This window comes from Emys orbicularis, chromosome 2 (genome assembly GCF_028017835.1).
Source record: "Emys orbicularis isolate rEmyOrb1 chromosome 2, rEmyOrb1.hap1, whole genome shotgun sequence".
Taxonomy (NCBI): Eukaryota; Metazoa; Chordata; order Testudines; family Emydidae; genus Emys; species Emys orbicularis.
In genome coordinates this window covers 125,527,284-125,551,256 of record NC_088684.1, presented here as the reverse complement: position 1 = coordinate 125,551,256, position 23,973 = coordinate 125,527,284, and the positions used below count along the sequence as shown (strand labels likewise).

Sequence of the window (23,973 nt, the reverse complement as noted above, 5' to 3'; positions counted from 1 at the left end):
CCCTCTACCCCAGCCCCGCCCTGGCATGCCTTCTACACCAGGGCTCGTAAGGAGATCCTTGGCAAGCAGCCTTTGTGGCTATCTTCAGCTGTGCCTGGGGAATCATCCTTTGGCTGGAACTGTGGCTTTTAGAGAGCCCAGAGTGACAAAAACGGGTCAGACCGGGGTGAGGATCTCACCCAGAGCGTTTAAAAATGTTATGACTTTTTCTGCATACTGCACTTTTAGGGTAATTTCAGTGGGAACAGAGATAAGCAGAGTGCTTTTGAAGATCCCACCCTTCACTTTTTCAGTAATGGTAGATTGGCTGCCTTTTGTGGGGCAAAGTTAGTGCATGTTACAGATAAGATAGGTCCCCACCAGAGAAGTCAAAGCCTAACTTTTGTGGTTTCTTAAGCTGTCTTTGCTAGAAATGCTGCAGCAGCATTGCGCATGAGAGGACCCTTCTGCTCACTGTAGTTAATCCACTTCCCTGAGAAGGGTTAGCTGGGTTGACAGAAGAATTCTTCCATCTACACAGCTGTCATAACTATAAAGGGAAGGGTAACAGCTCTCCTGTGTACAGTACTAAAATCCCTCCTGGCCAGAGACTCCAAAATCCTTTTACCTGTAAAGGGTTAAGAAGCTCGGGTAACCTGGCTGACACCTGACCCAAAAGACCAATAAGGCGACAAGATACTTTCAAATCTTGGGGGGGGGGGGAAGGCTTTTGTGTGTGCTCTTTGTTTTAAGGGGTTGTTCGGTCTTGGGACTGAGAGGGACCAGACAATCAATCCAGGTTCTCCCCATCTTTCTAAACAAGTCTCTCTTATTTTCAAAATTGTAAGTAAAAGCCAGGCAAGGCGTCTTAGATGTACTTTGTTTTCTCAACTTGTAAATGTACCTTTTACTAGAGTGTTTATCTTTGTTTGCTATACTTTGAACCTAAGACAGAGGGGGGTCCTTTGAGCTCTTTAAGTTTGATTACCCTGTAAAGTTATTTTCCAAACTGATTTTACAGAGATAATTTTTACCTTTTTCTTTAATTAAAAGCCTTCTTTTTAAGAACCTGATTGATTTCTCCTTGTCTTAAGATCCAAGGGGGTTTGGATCTGTATTCACCAGGAGTTGGTGAAAGGAAGGAGGGGGGAAGGGTCAATTTCTCCTTGTTTTAAGATCCAAGGGGGTTTGGATCTGTATTCACCAGGAGTTGGTGAAAGGAAGGAGGGGGGAAGGGTCAATTTCTCCTTGTTTAAGATCCAAGGAGTTTGGATCTGTATTCACCAGGAAATTGGTGAAAAGTTTCTAAAAGCTTCCCAGGGTAGGGAATGGTGGCAGCGGACCAGAACTAAGCTGGTAGTTAAGCTTAGAAGTCCTCATGCAGGCCCCTACATTTGTACCCTAAAGTTCAAAGTGGGGATACAGCCTTGACAACAGCACTGTCTAAACTGGAAGTTAGATTGGCTTAACTATGTCACTCAGGGATATGGATTTTTTTACGTAATATTTAGGTTGGCCCAGCAACATAGCTGGGCCAACCTAAATATTTAGTGTAGACCAGGCCTTAGAGTTTCCTTTAATCTAAAAGAAGTAATTTGGGCTGAATGTTGCTTTATGTGTATGGAAAATGGAACAAGACTTCTGGAAAACCAAGATGGGATCTAAACCAAAACAGAGAAAGCCATGGAAACTAAGATTGATCCTGTTCTGGATAAAGCAATGCAATATTCCCAAACAACCAAAAATGTGTTTCAGTGGAGGTTAGCAACATCTATACAAATATTACTCATTCTTTATAAAAATTCTAAACACTTACAAAACAAAAAAATCTAAAGTTTGACTGTCTGGAGATGAACAATTAAGGAATCCAATTATTTCATCCTACCTAGACTGTCACCTCATCCAATTACTAAGGCCACTCAACCTTACCACTGCCTCCTTGTATTGTCCTTGTAGTGGAAATATGCTGCTAAATGTATCTTGTGGACCTTATATGTATAGCAAATGACTAATAAAGATTTCTAAAGGATTACAGGCTTTGATCCAAAGACCACTAAAGTCAGTGGGGTGAGGTCTATTGATCTGTCATAGTTCTAGAAACTCTCATAGTGTGATGTGGTGGAATAGAAGAATAATTTGTGAATCCAGCTGGAGTGATTGATCAGCCTGGTGTTCTGAAATAAGAACAGGGGTACTTGTGGCACCTTAGAGACGAACAAATTTATCTGAGCATAAGCTTTCGTGGGCTACAGCCCACTTCATCGGATACATAGAATGGAACACACAGAAAGAAGATATTTATACATACAGAGAACATGAAAAGGTGGAAGTAGCCATGCCAACTGTAAGAGGCCAATCAATTGAGATGAGCTAGCAGCAGCAGGAGAAAAAAAAACTTTGAAGTGATAATCGAGATGACTGATAGAAGGTGTGAGGATACTTAACATGGGGAAATAGATTCAATTAGTGTAATGACCCAACCATTCCCAGTCTCTGTTTAGACCTAAGTTAATTGTATCTAATTTGCATATTAATTCAAGTTCAGCAGTCTCTCTTTGGAGTCTGTTTTTGAAGGTTTTTTGGTTGCAAAATTGCGACCTTCAAGTCTGTCACTGAGTGGTTAGAGAGGTTGAAGTGTTCTCCCACTGGTTTTTGAATGTTATGATTCCTGATGTCAGATTTGTGTCCATTTATTCTTTTGCGTACAGACTGTCCGGTTTGGCCAATGTATATGGCAGAGGGGCATTGCTGGCACATGATGGCATATATCACGTTGGTAGATGTGCAGGTGAACAAGCCCCTGATGGCATGGCTGATGTGATTAGGTCCTATAATAGTGTCACTTGAATAGATATGTGGACAGAGTTGGCATCGGGCTTTGTTGCAAGGATAGGTTCTGAAATGTGATTACTTGGGAATGCTGGCTTATATAAGTGTATGTAGACCTTGCAAGTTTGTATTTTTAACTATTTTATGTAGCAAATAATGTTCGTATTTTTAACCATTTTATTTAGCAACTCTTAATGTTGAAGTAGTAGTAGATCATTGGAATAAGAAATAGAATTTATAATCTCCTAGTTGTTTGTTTTAATCTTTAAATAATTCTAGGGTAAAGAGTTAAGGATGGGTTGGGGGTGTAAATTGGAAGGGATGATACTTAGTGAGAAAGAGTATATGGCAGGGAGGAATGGGTTGGAGCTCTTAACTGTCCATTTTAATATGTTAAATACAAAGCCCAATTTTTTTAAAGGTGTAGTTAGACTTTTGTAAAAGTGTATTATTGTTCTGGATGCTAATTGGACTCCAGTAAAACACTAGTTTCATCTCCAATTTCTAATCTAGTCACATCATCACATGTATAAACTAGCATAATTTTGCGCAAAAACTGCTCCTAGAGCTGTTTGAATCCATACATATAATTAAGGTCAAGGCAATTGCCTTGACAAAAACATCCAATATATTAGGCAAGAGCACAATAACTTAGTGTGATGCAAATTTGCCTACTAAAAAATAGTCTTAATGCTTCCAAACTGCTGCCATCTGAACTTTGTACATTTCTCAGTATCAAAGAGCAATCGTGCTAATTAGAGGCACTACTTCCACTGAAGTCAATAGTGAAAACTCCTTTTCATTACAGTGAGGCAAGAGTAGGGTCTAATTATTGTAGTCCCTTAAGTAGGAAGTAGATTTGGATTTGTGTGTGTGTGTGTGTGTGTGTGTGTGTGTAAATATAGAGTTAGAAATATAACTCAGCTTAAAACTGACTACTCGGAGGAATACACTTTTCTTCCCCTCTGTTTAATAAATTACTGATAGTAGTAACAGGGAATTTCCCCCCCATAGATGCTCTTGTCCTTTGAAAATTGTATAGCTCCCAAACATCTTGTAGCAGGGTGAAAACTGGTGTATCTCACTGTTTCTAAAACTGAAAAATTATTTCCCTCCTTTGGCAGTAGTTCAACTTCTACTCATATTTCAATTTAGTGCCTGTTTCTGCAACTATTACAATGAGTAACATTTAATCAAGTGAGTTGGCCCATTAGTTTCCACAGGACTAAAGTGATTAAGTGCTGCTGATTTTCTCACACCTAGAAATGACTGAGATATAAAAAGTTTATGGGAATCTATTAATTATATCAGCTTGCAAAGTTCATAAAGGAATGTGTCACTACTGGCTTAGAGTTTGCTTCTATTTAATTGAAACATAAATTTAATATCACAGCGTAGTTCCAAAGTGTGTTTGGAAACACTGTAGTTTGTATGTAGCCCAGTGAGTATCTGGATTAAAAATTCCTTAACTTCTTTTTACTGTTCTACTAAATTAAAATACAGCTCATGTAGACAACACAACAGAAAACAAAGGTAAACACAAAGAAGAAAATAAACAAAAAGGGCTCTGTTCATTCTTGCTATCATTCTATTGCGTTGAGAGGCATAAATCCACAATTTCACCCACAATGTATATGTTTACCATAACTATATTGATATCTACCTCAGGCATTTCTAGACATAAAGGACCAAATGTTGTGCTGGTTTAAATGGATGATGCTCCACTGAATTAAATGAAACTGTACCAATTTACACCAACAGAAAATTTGGTCCCAAATGCTAAGCAAGAAAAGATGGTCTTTTCAAAAGCATTCAGCATTGACCTAACTCTGTTCCCACTGAAGTCAATGGTAAAACTCCTGTCGACTTCAGCACATGCAGAATTAGGCTAACAATGAGCCCTTTTCAAAAAATCCCACCTTAAGGACACAATTATGATGGGTTTTTTATTAAGCATGAACTAATTATCAATATCATGAAGATTGATCAAATATCTCTGACCACTCCTCACTACATTGATATTTTATTGTTTGTGTGTAAAGTCAGGCAAAGCAGGCAGTGGAACCTGGGTTTCCCATATTCCAGGTGAGTGCACGTACCACTGGACTATAGAGTCACTCCTTCTCCATCTCTCCTGTTGAAATTGTTCCACTTTGTGTAAATAATGAAATAGTCCTTCAGCCACAGCAAGGGAAAGCAGGTCTAGGGCTTTCTTGTTATGTTCGGGCTTTCTTATCTCTAATCCACTGACTCACAGAGGCTGTTTTTGCTAACAATGGCTTTGGTGAAAAAGCCTGTTTCATATCGGGCTTACTAAAAAATGACCAGTGCTAGTCTAAAACCTAGGGGAAAACTTTTTTATCACTATACATTACTTTTATAAACAGGCTTTCTGCGTTTTTAAGCCTGGGTTGTTTCTGCAGGCTCACATGTTATTGAAACACCTATACCAAAGGAATGTGTCTTCAGGTAGGTTTGTCTTTTCAAGTGTTTATTCCTTTCCAAGACTTTCACCTCTATTTGTTAAAAAATGGAGGAAGAAACAAACTTCTTCTCTCTGATCCACTGGTTTAAAAAATAAGGGAAATATAAACTGGCTGTAACTAAGGACTTGTGGTTTTAAACCTGGGGTGTTTCTGCCTGCTCTATTTTATTGAAACACACCTGTAAATAAAGGGATGTGTCTTCATATAGGTTTGTCTTTTAAAGTGTTTATCCCTTTACAAGACTTAATATAACTTTTACTTGCATTTGTTAAAAAGTTTGGGGAAGAAGCAGCCTTCTTATCTCTGATCCACTGGCTCACAGAGGCTGTTTTTGCTAACAACGGCTTTGCTAAAAAGGCATGCTGTTTCAAATTGTGCTTCCTAAAAAATAACCCATGTTAGTTTAAAACATAGGGGGGAAACTTTTTTATCGCTATACATTACTTTTATAACCCTAGACTGTTTCTGCAAACTCACATTTTATTGAAACACCTATGCAGGGCCGGTGCTACTATTTAGGCAAACTAGGCAGTTGCCTAGGGCGCCAAAATTTGGGGGCGCCAAAAAGCGGTGCCCCCAATTTTCTTTTTTACAGCGTTCCTACGCCCCCTTCCTGAGCGCGCTGTCACCACTCCACTTCTCCCGCCTCCCGGGCTTGCGGCGCCAATCAGCTGTTTGGCGCCGCAAGCCTGGGAGGGGAGGAGAATTAGAGGTGGGGCAGCGTGCTCGGGGAGGAGGCGGAGCAGAGGTGAGTTGGGGTGGGGAGCTGCCGCACGGCTCCCCGGGCCAGGGGGTTGGCAGCAGCCGCGGAGGTTCCTCGGGGGAGGGGAACTGCCGCAGGGCTCCCCACCCCAGCTCACCTCTGCTACGCCCACTCCCCGAGCACGCCGTCGCTGCTCCACTTCTCCCGCCTCCCAGGCTTGCGGCGTCAATCAGCTGTTTGGCACCGCAAGCCTGGGAGGGGAGGAGAATTAGAACGGGGGCGGCGTGCTTGGGGAGGAGACGGAGCAGAGGTGAGCTGGGGTGGGGAGCTGCCCACGGCTCCCTGGGGGGGAGCTGCCGTGGGGGGGGGCGCCTCAGGGTGGAGGGGGAGGGCGGGGAGCTGCCGCAGGGCTGGGGGCGCGCAAGGTGGAAGTTTCGCCTAGGGCGCAAAACATCCTTGCACCGGGTCTTCAGATCCCTTTGAAAAACAAGGCTGTCTTCTTCTTTTCTAATTCACTACCTTCAAAAGTCTGTTTCAAGTTGTTTTCACTAAAATTCTTGGGGAAAAACATTTTCTTAGTCAGGGTTTAACCCTGAGGTGCTTTTGCATGCTTTTTTTTTATTACAACACATACAAAAGGGCTGTGTCTTCATTTAGGCATGTCTTTTCAAGTGTTTATTCCTTTACAAGCCTTAATATAACTTTCACCTCTATTTGTTAAAAAGTGGGAAAAGAAACAAACTTCTTCTCTCTAATCCACTGGTTTACAAAATAAGGGATATATAAACTGTCTGTTATTAAAAACCTGGGGTGCTTCTGCCTGCTCTTTTTTTTTATTGCAACACATACAAAAGGAATGTGTCTTTTCAAGTAATTATACCTTTGCAAAACTTAATGTAACTTGTACTTGTGTTTGTTAAAAAGCAGGTAAAAAAGCAAACTCCTCTGTAATCCACTGACTCACAGAGGCTGCTTTGCTAACAGGAGCTTTGCTGCAGCTTCACTTCTCTCTGATCACAGAGGCTGTTTTTGCTAACAATGGCTTTGCTGCAAAAGCCTGTTGTTTCATATTGTGCGTACTAAAAAATAACCCATGTTAGTCTAAAACGTTTTTATCACTATACATTACTTTTATAAACAGGCTTTCTGTGTTTTTAAGCCTGGGTTGTTTCTGCAAACTTACATGTTATTAAAACACTCCTGTAAATAAAGGACTGTGTCTTCATTTAGGCATGTTTTTTCAAGTGTTTATTCCTTTACAAGCCTTAATATAACTTTCACCTCTATTTGTTAAAAAGTGGGAAAAGAAACAAACTCCTTCTCTGTGATCCACTAACTCACAGAGGCTGCTTTGCTAACAGGAGCTTTGCTGCAGCTTCATATTGTTTTTACTAAAAAAAAAAAATAACCTCTGTTAGTTTAAAACCTAGGGATAAACTTCTAAAATTGTTTGTTACTAAAAGCTTATGGTTTTAACTTTTATCAAAACCCCTCTGTAAAAGGGCTACATGGTGAAAAAAATGCTGGGGGTCTGTTTCTTTAGATAAGAATAAGACAGTTAAAAGGGGGGGGAGGGGGAAGAGGAGGGATTTTTGTTTAAAATCTTAAAACTCTAGGATTGGTTCATGAAAATGAATTCTATGACACTGTTGTAAAACAAACTCTGATTGGTCCAATCCAAAGGTGGTAATAAGAAGTCTGAAAGGGTCTGAACCAGGAAAGTTGCCTCTTTCTACTGAAAGACTGAAAAGGTAAGAATTCTCTCTCTCTTTCTCATTCTCTCTCTGATTCAACCATGTGCTGTCTATCTTGCCCTTTGCAAATGGGGCTCTCTTTTCCCTTTTCTTGCCCTTTTCTTTCTTTTAACCTCGCTTTTTTCTTAACCAACACTGGTATTGAATAGTTTAAATGCTTTTTTATTCACTTTTTTACCAGGTGCTTACCAAATAGGCTCTGCCTGCTTCTCTCTCATTCTCTCTTTCTGATTCAACCATGTGCTGTTCTTTCTTTTAACCTCTTTTTTTCTTAACCGACACTGGCATTAAATAGTTTAAATGCTTTCCTATTCACTTTTTTACCATGTGCTTACCAAACAGGCCCTGCCTTAGTAAATTCCCTTTTTAAACCTATTTTTATTGTTTTTAATATTATTTAATGATTTTAAAGGCTCTTTTCTTAACCTACCCTGAGAGTAAGTAATTTAAATGCTTTCCTATTCACTTTTTTACCATGTGCTTACCAAACAGGCTTTGCCTTAGTAAATGCCCTTTTTTAAACCTAGCTCTTAATGTTTTTAAAGGCTCTTTTTTTAACCTACGCCGATAGTGAATAGTTTAATTGTGTTTTTCTTAGCAACCCTTTTACCATGGTCTTATTAAACAGGCTTTGCCTTAGTAAATTCCCTTTTTAAACCTAGTTTTTATTGTTTTTAAAAGCTTTTTTCCTTACCCTACACTGGTATTGAATAGTTTAAATGCTTTTCTATTCACTTTTTTACCATGGGCTTACTAAACAGGCTCTGCCTTAGTAAATTCCCTTTTTAAACGTAGTTTTCAATATTATTTAACTTCTACATTTATCTCAAAAATTTATATTCTTTAATAGCCTACCAAACTAGGCCTTTACCATCATCTCTCCTTACTCAAACACACTACAAAGCTCTCTTCTTTCAAACTAACTAACCCTTTAAAAACAAAAATCTTTCTATTCTTTCATAACCTACCCTTTAAAAGCCTCTCTCTCTCTACCTCCCCAAAGAACCTTTCTTTCCTTTTTTTCTCTAAACCGTACTCAAACTTTCTTTTTTCAACTTTACACTCTCTTCTTTCAACCCTTTTCTCTCAGTGTACCCAAGCACAAACACACACAACGCTTCCCCTAGTCAAAAAGACTCACACACACAAAATTTCAAAATGGCCGACAGCGCCAAACTTTGGTGCCAGCGGAAACGGGGTGGGAAGGCGGGATATAAGACCTAAATGGGGCGTGGAAACTTGTTAAAAATGCATGGTGATGAATACTAGGGTTACCATATTGCAGTCCTGGAAAAAGAGGACACTCCAAGGGGCCCCGGCCCTGCCCCAACTCCGCCCCTTCCCCGCCCCAACTCTGGCCTTCCCCAAAGTCTCCGCCCCCTCCCCTGAACGCTCTGCCCCGCTGCTCCTTCCCCTCCCCTGCTTCCCGCGAATCAAATGTTCGCGGGAAGTCTGAAACAGGCAGGCAGGCAGCAGGTAAGCTGGGGCTGCGGCGGGGGGGAGGGGCGCGAGGAGGCGCGGCCCACTCCGGCCCCCCCCGGCTGAGCGGCTCCCTCCGGCAGCCGGCCAAGAGGCTCTGGCCCCGGCGGCTCCAGCCCAGCTCGGCTTGGGCCTTGGGGTGCCGGCCCCGGTTCCGGCCGAGTGGCCCCGGCCAAGCACCCCCGGCCCCGGCCCTAGCGACTCCAGCTCGGCTCGGGCCCCGTGGCACCGGCCCCGGCCAAGCAGCTCCGGCCCAGCCGGCAGCCGAGCACCCCTGGCCCCACCGGCCCAGGCCGAGCGGCTCCGGCCTGGCCCCGGCCCTGGCCAAGTGGCGCCGGCCGGCGGCCGAGCACCCCCAGCCCCGGTCCCAGCGGCTCCAGCCTGGCTCGGCTCGGGCCCTGGTTTCGGCCGACCAAGCTCGCAGCCGCCTCCTCCCGGGCTCTGGCTGCTGCTGTGCTGGGGAGAGCGGCGGGAGCTGGGAAAGTTGGAGCCCAGGGAGGAGGCAGTCCCCTTACCATGCCTCCCTATTTTCCTGGACATGTCCCACTTTTTGGAAATTCCTCCTGGACGGGGATTTGAGGACCAAAAAGCCGGACTTGTCCGGGAAAATCCGGACGTATGGTAACCCTAATGAATACTATCGAGCCGTATACTACTCACTGTTTATGAAATGGAATTCTTATTTTCTGGCCAGCCCTACTTGTGAGATCACCTACTTTATTCAGCCTCTTATCACTGCCAATTTTTCAGTGATCACCTTAGAGAGGTTCTGCTGCTTCCTCAAATTAAACAGGAAGCTTTCTTCTCTCTCCTAAATCACCTCCTTCTCCCCCACCCCACTTTCTTCATCTCTGAGAACTCCACTTTTCTCCCAGGCATTCAAGCCCAGAATCTCTAGTTTATTTTTAACTCTTCCCTGTCCTCATCTAGGCTCTTTCCAGATCATTTCGCTTCTCCCTTTGCAACACCTCTAAAATCCATCCCTTCCTTTCCATGGCTATTGCAAAAATTCTTTCCACACCCTTGTTATCTTCTACCTTGAGTCCTGCTACTCTCTGACTCATAGTTCATTTTTTGCTCATCATGATAATACACAAAAACTTCAAATAGTAGAACACCCCCAAATATCTACTAAAATATCTTTATTCCAGTCCACATTACATTTTGTGGGACAAACATATGTTTGATATATGTAGCCCTGTCCTTATTAGAGTAATTGAAAAGCATGTTTAAATAAATTTTAAATAAATAAATTTAAATTTTAAATAAATAAACAGACAAGGATCTGTTTTTTCCCAATGTGTGCTACTGCCTCTTTTGTTGAACTACTCTATATTACATAGAAGCCTTTATACAAAGGCTTTATATGATGTATAAAGAAATATTTACAGTGATTTAGATAGCTGGTAAAAGTCTGTATGTGATTTAAATCTGATATTAAGCATTGGATTTAAATTTGCTTAGAGCATTTTGACCTTTCTGTCTTTCTGGCAAATTTAATTTAATGTAAGACTAGCTTAATGTCATTCATAGCTTTCCCAAGAGAAGCCATGAGACATTCCAAACCCTGTTTAAAATCTTTGGACCAGATCCTGAGTTAATGTAAATCAGAGCTTCAATGTGCCACTGGTGCCACTTTACATAACCTGGCCCATTCTTTTTGTTTTGTAAGACATAGCAAAATGTCACTCTCCTTAGATATTCTGTTAAAAAACCTTTATCTTTTCTTAGTCAATGGATCAATTAAAAATGATACACCATGAAATACATTTTTCTATTAATCTTTTTGTGTGGGTGTGTGCAATACTGAAACTATTATAAGTGTTTCATTTTCAGTAAATGAGACCCATATGCATCTCCTACTTGTTGCTTTCGTGGTTGACACTGATTCAAGACTGTGAATAAGATTGTGGCTAAACTGGTTGATGCGCGAGTGACAGTCCTTTCTGCATTGAGAGCATGTGTAGCTCAATATTGAGGAAGGGATTACAGTCTGTGCCCACTGAATCTGCCACGTGGTTGATGACTCAGTCTTTGGGCCTTAAGATCCATATGGCAATTAATCTTGAATTTAGTAACACCGTTGGTGACTGCTGCTCGCCAGCATGATCTATCTGTTATTGACAACTTCCAGCCATCAATGTCAATGTTGCACTGCTTCAGTGCATCCTGGAAGAGTTTCTTCAGGCTACCTTGTATGCAGTTACCCACTTTCAGTTCGCCGTACAGCAAATGCATTCTCGCGTCCTCGATCCTCAGCACATGACCTGCTCAGTGTAATTGTGATGTAATGAACATGGTTTCAATCCCTGTGGAGTGGCTGCATTCCAAAACCTCATTATAGGTAGCTTTATCCTGCCATGTGATGTGGAGTATGGCGCACAGATGTCATAAATGGAACTTACCTAGAAGCTTGATGTGATGCCTATAGCAGGTCCTGATCTCACTTTCATACCACAAATTGGACAGCAACAACCACTTTTAGCCTGTTTGAAGCCCAATATCATGTTGCTGCTCAACTCTACCAGGCTGCCAAATGATGAACTGGCTTTGTTCATGGGCCTTGTGAGCTGCTTGTCTATAGGAGCATATATATTCTACCATATAAACTATTTAAAAACATGTGGCTATATTTCAAGGGAAAACAGACCCTGCTGGGCTAGATTTTGTTAATTTTACTCATCCTGTTCAGCACTTACCCATCTAGTTCCTCTGGCTTCAGTGGTATTACTTGTTGAAGTGCTATTCATTGTGAATAAGGATTGCAAAATAGGGCTCAGAATTGTTTGAGCTAAGCAGGTTCTTGAGGAGGGTCCTTCATTTTCAATTTTTCAGTCTCTTCAATCTGAGCACCCAAGGACCCCCCCAAACCCATTTTTTCCTTCTATTATTCCAAAGCCACATAATCCTTTTTTATCCTGCTCTCCTATAGTCCAGCTTTTCTTGTGAACCACATTCCAGCGCCTTCTGTGCTCCATCAGGTAAAGCCCCAAAATATTGTATTGTACCTGACATTAATATTTAAAAGCAGGTACATACCTTCAGCTAATATATTTTATCCTTGGTCAGGCCAATGGTCCCTCTAGATGAGCGCCACTGCCTGACCGTGGCCAGTCTGAGAGCTTCAAGGAGAGTGTACAGAACAGGGCTTCCAGCAGTGGCACAGCAGCTTTAATTTCTTCTGGGAGCTGCACCGGGAACGGCTGCCAAGGGGGATGTACTGTCCCGAGGTCCATGTAACCTAGATGACTTATACTGTACTATGGATTTAAAGAGGAGCTTGTGTAGCAGTACATGGCCAAAGTTAAGCTGGCTCTGGAATGCCCTCTGAACTTTGAGGGGCTAATTACAATCTTTTTGCACAAATGAATAGCAGGTGTATATTTTTGTACTTGCCTGTTTAACTACCTGGCTTGCCCCTGCAGTAATGAAGGTAGACAATTGCTAAGGGTGAGTCGACGCTATGGGCTGTACAGCAGCACAGCTGCAGCTGCATCATAGTGTATATGCTTTCTACATGCATGGAAGGGATTTTCCCCTCACTCTAGGGGAATTCTTCCATTCACCTAATCATAGCTACACTGGGGGATTAGGTTGGGTTAATTATAGCATTCAGAGCAGTGGATTTTTCACATTCCTGAATGATGTAGCTAGATCGATCTAAATGTTAAGTGTAGACCAGGGCTAAGATTGGTGACAATCTGTGGCTGCATTTCTAACAGATCGAAATTATGCCTGCACAAGAACACATTGAACTCCTTAAGTATTTCACTGGTAAGCACTTTTTCTAGCCCTCAAATTATTTTTGTGGCTGTTCAGTGCATTGTTTCCAATTTTTCAATATCCCTTATAGTAAAATGTGGTCACCAGACTTGATCACAGAATTCCAGTATTGGCCTCACCAATGCTGTACACAGAGGGAAAGTCACCTCCAATAATATTAGCAGGGTAAGACGTATTTATATATTACATAAAAATACTTGATAGAGTTCTATTAACAAGTGCAAGGTTTTCTTTATATAAAAATCATACAAATGCTTTATGTGGATTTCACATTTTATAATACTATGGAAGTTTAATGATGTAATGCACCAAAAGTAAAGTTTAGGCCTAGTAAAATTTTAATCATGTATTTCTACTTATTAAAGAAATATGACTTTTACACTTTATTTAAAAGCGTGCTCTGAGAGGTCAATGCTAAAAGCATAGATTAGCCTCCGATTTTCTTATTTGAATCAAAACTAGGTCCTCGTGCTTTGAAAAATAATGACCTTCTAAGGAAATATTATTTGCTGACTTCTTCTCATTATTTAAGATATAGAATCAAGTGAAAATTTTGCAAAGTCATGTCTAAATTATCTGACCCTTGCAAGTAAGAGAGGGTTTTGAATAATTTCCAAAGGAAGTAAAATGGACATCTTGTTTCATTCACATGAAGAGGATGTGGTGTCTGCTTTACGTGTGGTCCAAATAATAAAATGCAGCTCATGTTAAATGAATGTGCTAATGAAATATAAGCAACTGCATTGTGGGGAGATTATAAGGAAGAGAGAGAAGTTAGTGACATTAAATACTTTTTATCAATTCTTTTCTTGTTTTAGGCTAGGGGAAAAGAACCATAGAAAAGGGATAAAGTCCCTTTCACAGGAGGCTCCTACTCCAGAAGCAAAGCTAGGTCCACAATGGCTCCGAGCAGAGTGTGTGTTCTGGAATGGGCTTGAGGTGGGCTAAAGAAGGAAAGGGTCGTACCATGGCCAGGAGGGGGAATAGCCAAAGCAGACCTGTTCCCCATCAGTTATGTGCTTCATAGGGGCCATTGCAACAGGTACACAAGTTAGAACATCCCTGAGGGGTTCCCTAGCCTGTGCTAGAGGACAAATCTGCCCCTGGTAGCCAATGAATAGGGGAGATACTAGCTGCATCTTTTCTGTGCCTAAACCAGTCTCTGCTTTTGCCTGGGGGTGAATCTTTCTCAGTCACTTACGGCAGGTTTCACAAAACTTTATTGGTAACTGACATGTCCATAATAAGAACTTTATGAAGTGCCCTTTCTACCCATTAATAATGTTAACGAATGGAAACAATCCCATACCATAACAGGAAAATGTTGATAACACTTGCAAGATATTTATGAATAAATCCAGTGCATGAAGTACTGACAGTTAACAATTACAGTGGCCTTTAAAATAAAGTGTTATCCCTCGGACACAGCTGCACTCTGTCTGCTATTAAATCAGAAGGGAAAGAAGTGCAGGATTTTGCTCATTTTCATAGATTCATAGATTCTAGGACTGGAAGGGACCTCGAGCGGTCATCAAGTTCAGTCCCCTGCCCGCATGGCAGGACCAAATACTGTCTAGACCATCCCTGATAGACATTTATCTAACCTACTCTTAAATATCTCCAGAGATGGAGATTCCACAACCTCCCTAGGCAATTTATTCCAGTGTTTAACCACCCTGACAGTTAGGAACTTTTTCCTAATGTCAAACCTAGACCTCCCTTGCTGCAGTTTAAACCCATTGCTTCTTGTTCTATCCTTAGAGGCTAAGGTGAACAAGTTTTCTCCCTCCTCCTTATGACACCCTTTTAGATACCTGAAAACTGCTATCATGTCCCCTCTCAGTCTTCTCTTTTCCAAACTAAACAAACCCAATTCTTTCAGCCTTCCTTCATAGGTCATGTTCTCAAGACCTTTAATCATTCTTGTTGCTCTTCTCTGGACCCTTTCCAATTTCTCCACATCTTTCTTGAAATGCGGTGCCCAGAACTGGACACAATACTCCAGCTGAGGCCTAACCAGAGCAGAGTAGAGCGGAAGAATGACTTCTCGTGTCTTGCTCACAACACACCTGTTAATACATCCCAGAATCATGTTTGGTTTTTTTTGCAACAGCATCACACTGTTGACTCATATTTAGCTTGTGGTCCACTATAACCCCTAGATCCCTTTCTGCCGTACTCCTTCCTAGACAGTCTCTTCCCATTCTGTATGTGTGAAACTGATTTTTTCTTCCTAAGTGGAGCACTTTGCATTTGTCTTTGTTAAACTTCATCCTGTTTAACTCAGACCATTTCTCCAATTTGTCCAGATCATTTTGAATTATGACCCTGTCCTCCAAAGCAGTTGCAATCCCTCCCAGTTTGGTATCATCCAAAACTTAATAAGCGTACTTTCTATGCCAATATCTAAGTCGTTGATGAAGATATTGAACAGAGCCGGTCCCAAAACAGACCCCTGCGGTACCCCACTCGTTATGCCTTTCCAGCAGGATTGGGAACCATTAATAACAACTCTCTGAGTACAGTTATCCAGCCAGTTATGCACCCACCTTATAGTAGCCCCATCTAAATTGTATTTGCCTAGTTTATCGATAAGAATATCATGTGAGACCGTATCAAATGCCTTACTAAAGTCTAGGTATACCACATCCACAGCTTCACCCTTATCCACAAGGCTTGTTATCCCATCAAAGAAAGCTATCAGATTGGTTTGACATGATTTGTTCTTTACAAATCCATGCTGGCTGTTCCCTATCACCTTACCACCTTCCAAGTGTTTGCAGATGATTTCCTTAATTACTTGCTCCATTATCTTCCCTGGCACAGAAGTTAAACTAACTGGTCTGTAGTTTCCTGGGTTGTTTTTATTTCCCTTTTTATAGATGGGCACTATATTTGCCCTTTTCCAGTCTTCTGGAATCTCTCCCGTCTCCCATGATTTTCCAAAGATAATAGCTAGAGGCTCAGATACCTCCTCTATTAGCTCGTTAACTTGTTCCACTGAAAATCTATTTATGCTCATGCTTTAGCTTCCCAGAACTGAGAGCAAGTCTGAAGCACTTGGCAGAATTTTCATTTCTGTAACTGAATGCATGCGCTGCAGTGTTTTCCTCTTGAGCATGCACAGCACATGTTTGCTTGATGAATAGTGCTGCTGCCCAACTATAGTGTTCCTGCTGCCGCTCTGTGATTGCTTTTGATAAACTACATAGACGAATACTTGAAAACATGGGAGGACTACTCTTTTGCTTCCCTGTGTGTGTGTGTACAGTTTAACAAATAAACATGTCAGTGGATTGAATCAGATCAGATGGATCAGAATTATTAGGTTTTATAAGGAACTACTGAGACAAAAAGCCAGAATGAAATGAATACATCTCTGAGATAAGTTTTAATTGCTTGTGCTAATTCATCCTACAATAATTAAAATAAGAAACTAAGCAGAACTATTAGTCATATCCTGCTCTGAAAGCTCCCATCAGGGGTGCTGGAACAATTTTTATAGTGGGGGTGCTGCAAGTCAAAACCATGTATTTGGTTGTTACTACTTCAAGACACGGGTTTCTGCTGCACCCCCAGCTCCCCTAATTCCAGCATCAGTGATTCCCATCAATATCACTGGGGTTTCCTTAGGCATAATCTTATGGCTGAGTAATTTGACCTTATATAATTACCTTTTTAAAGAAAAAACATAGAGCCAAGTATCTCTATAGGTGGTGTGATTAATAAATTTAATAATCTTGGACACTATGATCATAGTTAGAATGTTGCCTTTTCCCCCCAGAGGCAGCTACAATTGCTTCCAGCAACTTTAGTCACTCTGAACTTTAATAAAGCAACCACAACCTCAAAAAGAAGCAGTGGATAAATTTCAATGAGGAAAAGAGTATGATCTTAGGGTCAGAGGATAGTGTAGACCTAGCCTCAGTACCAAAAGCCCGAGAAAGGGGCTAGAATTTGAACATGACACCAGACAACCGCTGAGGACAAAGCCTCCAGGGAGAAAGCCGGGGGGTGGGGAGGGCACAACTTGATACCAGGGCAGGCACAAACTTAAAGCTAGCCCAGAAGGGGCTGAGGAGTGAGCCCAGAGACAGGGCTAAAGACATTAACAAGGGCACAGGGACGAGCCCTGTTGGGCCTTTTACCCTGAAAGTGGTTCAAACATCTTTTCACCTATTAATTGAGTGACTTAGTTGGAGGGCCTAGCCCCTGAAGACCCACCTGACAAGGGCAACAGGGGACACCGCAAGCAGAAAGAGCAAGTGCAGGTTTGCACCCAGGAGGCACTCATGAGAGGTGAGTGCACCCCTCACACTCCATTCCTGTGCAGCCCCGATATTTACAATGTCATCAGGCTATTTGCTGCTGTTTGGACTGCGTATAGTCTTTCCTGTCTGGATATATCTACGCCGCCTGCAGCAGTGAGCCTCTGAGCCTGGGTTGACAGACTTGGGCTCACAGGGCTTGTGCTACTGCATTAAAAATAGCTGTGTAGACATTGCAACTTAGGCTCTAAAGTCTTGGAAGGGGATGGGCTTCTGAGCCCAACGTCCAGCCTGAGCTGCAACAGCTACACGTTTCATTTTAGCCCAGTAGCATGAACCTGAGTCTTTTGACCCGGGATGGGAGACTCACAGCCCTGGGCTCCTGCTTGCCGTGTAGCTGCATCCTGTGTGAATTGGTTGTTTGCTCTGATCACCTCTTATCCCCTTTCCCTGGACATCCTTCCACTTACCTCCTCCCTCTCCCTGCCCTCCATGCTCCACCTGTTCCTCTCACTATCTTTCCTTTCCTTTCCTTCCTTCCTGATATCCAGACTAGTTGCTGCAATTAATCTTAACTTTATGGATGAGCTTAATCTTGAGAATATTTACATCATCCCTTATTATCTGCATGGACATGGAGGCTTAGAGCAGATGCTAAGAGGCATGCACGCTGAGATCAGCCCGAATATACTTGTGCTCAAGGTTATTTCAAGGTGTGTTCCCTGAGCTGTCTTCAGATAAGGGGGAAACAATTGTATCTCCTTCTGCAGCTGTGAAAGATACACCTATTTCTAATGATGGAAGCACCCATGTGGATAATGCTATATAAAGGCTGTTCACTCAAATATGTATGCCACAGCTATTAGGAAAAGCAATAGAAGACCTTGTACATACCAGAGTGAAGGCTACTCCCTGAGGGCTTGACGGCACTCTTCCAGCACAAGCCTGCAGTGAAGGCGCTGCAGAGCTGCACTGCATCTGCAAAGCACAATGCTTCCCCAGGCCCTCCAAGGAAGTAAGAAGTAATCACTCTTTAGGAGGCTATAGCACTCTCTTCTACCTAGTCAGCACTGTTGGCTGGTGCTAAAGGGTAGCAGGGCAATGGTCTCATCCTCTCGACTGGGTTGCTAGTACTCAGAGGGTCACTAACAGGGTGAAGTCTCTACACTCGACTCTTTATCACTAATAAATTAGAGGGGGGGGGGGGAAGGGATAGCTCAGTGGTTTGAGCGTTGCCCTGCTAAACCCAGGGTTATGAGTTCAATCCTTGAGGGGGCCATTTAGGAATCTGGGGCAAAAATCTGTCTGGGGATTAGTCCTGCTTTGAGCAGGGGATTGGACTAGATGACCTTCCAACCCTGATATTCTATTTTCTATCTAGGAGACATATTCATTCCAGATAGCTAATAAAACATGAAATGCTTCAGGAAAATAAGATAGATGGTTAGTACCACATACTGGTGATTCTTAGATGGTAGGACCCAAAAGGACCCCTGTGATCATCTAGTCTGACTTGCTGCATAACACAAGCTGTAGAATTTCACTCAGCTAGCCCTGCATTGACTTCAATAAATTGTAGCTGAGCTCCAGTGTACCTTTTAGAAAGACATCAAGTCCTTCATTTAAAGACCAAGTGATGGAAAATTTAAGTAGGATCAGGATTGTTCTCATGCAGGAGCAGTGTATACTAAACTCTGCAAGAAATGCATTCTCTGTGCAAAAGATTTGACCTCAAATCAGAGCTGTAAACATACATGCTTCGTGGAGTTTACCCAGAGGTGCATCCCACAATGAAAGCTCCCAAAGACGCTGTGCCTGATACAGGTACATGCACGGTGCTTAATGGACTGCTACACTTTTGAAAGTCCACGGCCCCCATACTGTGCCTGGCCAGCTCAATTGGCTGGTGCAGAGGAAGGAGGAGAAGCATGACCATATGTCTATACCATCCTTCCCTCCCTGTTTTTTCAGTATCGGCTATGATTCTACTTCCTTACACCTTATTATCATGTTTGCAGTCCTCTCCACAAACACTTTGATAACACATTTTTATCAGATGACTTAAATATTCTAATATAGGCATTTAAACAATAGTTCAATTTATATTAAGAGTGAAGTAGGGATATATATATATGCATTTAATTTAATTTCCTGGTTTAAAGTTTAAAAAAAAAAAGTGTAGAAATGTTGGTAGGAAAATGCTCACTGCACAGGAGTAACAACCACATGAGATTAAAGGTAGGGAAGAATCAGGATCTTCACAACAAGGCAGAAACTAATAGCTTGATTTTGATCTCACTTGCTCTGGTGTAAACCAGAAAGAACTGAAGAGAAGTCTGTGAAGTTACCTGGGTATAAGTGATTCCAGACACAAAAGAGCACTGTTTTTGGTAAAGCTTTGAGTGGAAAATGATAGTTATAACTGAAACTGTTTGGCAATCTTAACTCTAGTTCTTGTTAATAAGAAAACACTATAATACAGCTCCCTCACATGCTTTTAAGTATGCCAGAGCCTATATCAATCTGACCTCAGACTTCCAATCTGTTTGACATGAAATCATACCCCTGCTGCTGAGTCATTCTACTATAAGCTGAATTTGAGTTAAAATTGTTATGGGAAAAGCCTAGAACTGCTATTTAAAATGTGTTTCATTGCCATTCTAACAAAATATTACCAAACAGTCTTCCATACATCCCTTCCCTACACCTGTCATCATGCCAAGTGTCTGTTGCCTTGATGGACAAAGTTCCATTTTCTATTCTACTGTCTGTGACTCAGTCGTTCAGCTTTTCCAACGTAAAATAATGATCAACCAATTCAATTCTCTAGAATGGGGACATTTTCCCCCACCACTCCCTTATTCCCAGTCAACACTTCTAAACCCCTAATTCCCCCCCATAATGCTATTGCAAACACTGCCATATATTTGCACACTGTAGGGAACTTTGAACTGCAAGGAGTCTGTTAAGGAGCCAGAGCTATTTGTTGCTGCTGTTAATTCTCTTTACTCCAACAGAGAAGAGAAAATGGAACTGTCACTTAGAAGTAAATAAAGCAGCTAAATGTTTGTGGGTTTTTTCTTGACAGAAATATAGCATATAGTTAAAAAATGATTTTAACCAGCAGGCATCTTAACACAATAATTCATCATAATGGATGCAGGACATGCTGGTTGTTTGCTGACACTTTCAACAAGTGTCAGGTTATTAGAATGGAATATTACCCTTTCTTTCAACACTGAGTTATTAACTCAGCTAGCAATGGCTAGGAGCAATACTGTACACGTTCAATCTTTACTTATTCCCATATGAATTCATGTGGCTGGTCATTATTTAGCACACTGTGAACCTTCAACATAAAAATTAAAAGCATGTTGCTGAAGTGGCATCAGAATAAAACTGCAGAACAAACATGGACCCTTCTCTGTCCTTGGATTTATAAATGTAGACTTCTTTTCTTGGAGATGACTAGCACACTTCCCTTCTCTAGCAGCCTCTTCTTCAGTGACCTTAATTATCTTTATTCTGTAACTATCTTTTCCATCCTTAGACTATAGGATTTCAGTCTCTTCACTGGGGCTTCCTGGACCACCACTAGTGGCACAATAGCCACAACCGAAGGAGAGCGATGAAGCCAATAGTGGCGTCGACCGCATAGACCAAATTAATATCCAACTTTAACTGTATCCCTTAGAACCTTAAGTTGAGATAGGAGTTAAAGCTACATTATTTGTATGTGAAAGGTACAAATGGCTCACATGTGTAGGGTTCATGGATGTTGAAGCACCCAGGATGAAGTTCCCCATAGAAAGAGTTAAAGATGACATGCAGTAGTTGCATCCAGAAAGTCATGAAGAGCAGCATGTGGGTTAAAAAGCACTCTCCTTTCGCCAGGGACTTTAGACCTCTCTAAGGGAATGTCTACACTACGAGGGTATTTCGATTTCACTTAAATCGAATATGTGGAATCGATATTGCAAATTCGAACGTGTGTGTCCACACTAAGGACAGTAATTCGACTTTGTGAGTCCACACTAACGGGGAAAGCGTCGACATTGGAAGCGGTGCACTGTGGGCAGCTATCCCACAGTTCCCGCAGTCCCCGCTGCCCATTGGAATTCTGGGTCGAGCCGCCAATGCCTTCTGGGTAAAAAAAAAGGGTCGAGGGTGCTTTTGGGTAATTGTCGTCATCCGTCTGTCACTACCGCCCTCCCTCCCTCCCTCCCTGAAAGCGCCGGCGCACTTTTTGGGTCAGTGACAGCGCGGACGCCACAGCACTGCGAGCATGGATCCCGCTGCAACCATCGCTGCAGTTGTGGCCGTTGTCAACGCCTCGCAGGTTATCATCCACCTTTCCCAGAGGCAGATGCAGATAAACCAGGTGAGGAGGCTACGGCACCGCGGTGAGGGCCTGAAGTCTGAGAGTAGCACAGGCCTGTCAGAAAGCACGGGACCCAGCTCCGAGGACATCACGGTGACAATGGGTCATGTGGATGTTGTGGAACGGCGATTCTGGGCACGGGAAACAAGCACAGACTGGTGGGACCGCATAGTGCTGCAGGTCTGGGACGAATCCCAGTGGCTGCGAAACTTTCGCATGCGGAAGGGGACTTTCCTTGAACTTTGTGAGTTGCTGTCCCCTGCCCTGAAGCGCAATGACACCCGGATGCGAGCAGCCCTGACTGTCCAGAAGCAAGTGGCCATAGCCCTCTGGAAGCTTGCAACGCCGGACAGCTACCGGTCTGTCGCGAACCAGTTTGGCGTGGGCAAATCTACCGTGGGGGTTGTTGTGATGCAAGTAGCCAAGGCAATCGTCAAGGTACTGCTCTCAAAGGTAGTGACCTGGGAAACGTGGATGTCATCATAGATGGCTTCGCCGCGATGGGATTCCCAAACTGCGGTGGGGCTATAGATGGAACTCACATCCCTATCCTGGGACCGGAGCACCAGGCCAGCCAGTACATCAACCGAAAGGGCTACTTTTCAATGGTGCTGCAAGCACTGGTGGACCACAGGGGACGTTTTACCAACATCAACGTTGGATGGCCGGGCAAGGTTCATGACGCTCGCGTCTTCAGGAACTCTGGTCTGTTTAGACGGCTGCAGGAAGGTATTTACTTCCCGGACCACAAAATAACTCTTGGGGATGTGGAGATGCCTACAGTGATCCTTGGGGACCCAGCCTACCCGCTAATGCCCTGGCTCATGAAGCCCTACACTGGCACCCTGGACACTGAAAAAGAACTGTTCAAATACCGGCTGAGCAAGTGCAGAAGGGTGGTGGAGTGTGCTTTTGGACGTCTCAAGGGGAGATGGAGAAGCTTACTGACTCGCTGTGATCTCAGCGAAACCAATATTCCCATTGTTATAGCTGCTTGCTGTGTGCTCCACAATCTGTGTGAGAGCAAGGGGGAGACCTTTATGGCGGGGTGGGAGGTTGAGGCAAATAGCCTGGCATCTGATTACGCCCAGCCAGACAGCCGGGCGATTAGAAGAGCCCAGCGGGACGCGCTGTGCATCCGGGAGGCTTTGAAAGCTAGGTTCCACAGTGAGCAGGGTAACCAGTGACTTTTAAGTTTCTGTACAGAGAAGCTGAACCTGCCCCCGTTTCTTTACCCTGTTAATGATGACTATCCTCTCCAGTTACAGATCCCCTCCACCTCCTACCAAAAAAATAAAATCAGTTTTATTTTGTTATTGAACACCGTTGTCTTTAGTACTGTTTTCGCAGGAATGTTTGAAACCTGGGACGCAGACTGTGGTGGGGAGCGGGTGTAGTGTACTGATGCAAATGATCCTTCTAAACTCCAGGAATGACAGGATTCGCAGTGGCGGACTGGTTGTTTCAACGGAGCCTGCCAGCCCTCCTGAGCGGGACTGCGTGTATGTGGAGGCTATGTGACTTTATGGCAGGGGGAGGAGGGTTACAGATCCCTGCTGCGTGGCTCTGTGATCCAGGACAAGGACCGCTGCATAAGATCTGTAACTGCCCTCCACTGCCACAAAGTCACAGAGCAACCAACCCCCGCCCGCCCCCCACAGAACATGAAAACCACCTCCCAGACTGACCAGGGTAACTAGTCACTGCACTGTGTATGTGCCCTGCTGCTGGACCTGCCCCCGCCTGTGTACCCTGCTAAAGGTGACTGTGCTGTCCAATTACCAAGCCCCTTCCCCCCCTTCAGACAGACTCTCCCTCAAAAGAACCTGACTGAAACAGTAATGAACAGAAACGTATTTTTTAACAACAACCACACAGCAAACTGGGGGGTGAAAGTTGGACGGGGGCTTGGGTGAGGCGGGCAGGAAAGGACTTTTCAAATTTTGGGGAATGACAGCCTTCTGGTGCTTGAGCAGTCTGCAGGGGTGGAGTGAGAGTTTTCACGGACTCTGCCGCCCCTCCTTCTTTGGACTTTGGGTGAGGGGGGTATGGGACTTGGTGGCGGGGGAGTGCGGTTACTGATAGACTGCAGCGGGGCTCTGTCCTCCTGCCTCCGTTCCTGCAGAACATCAACAAGGCGCCGGAGCGTGTCCGTTTGCTCCCTCAGAAGTCCAAGCAGCGTTTGAGTCGCCTGCTGGTCTTCCTGCCGCCACCTCTCCTCACGTTCCATGTGTGTCCGGTGCATTTGGGACAAATTCTCCCTCCACTGGTTCTGCTGTGCTGCCTGGGCTCGGGAGCAGCCCATTAGTTC

The 23,973-nt window shown here is 43.2% G+C and overlaps 1 protein-coding gene across 1 annotated transcript in view; it reads left to right on the top strand.

Moving 5' to 3' along the window:
• Nucleotides 1-6,250: 6,250 nt before the first annotated feature.
• The window catches only part of LOC135874860 (glutamate decarboxylase 1-like), a 98,829-nt gene continuing 81,106 nt past the window's right edge, over nucleotides 6,251-23,973 (top strand). The window contains exons 1-2 of the mRNA XM_065399803.1: nucleotides 6,251-6,307; nucleotides 7,681-7,748. The gene's annotated coding sequence lies outside the window, so the exon portion shown is untranslated. The remainder of the gene's footprint in view (nucleotides 6,308-7,680; nucleotides 7,749-23,973) is intronic.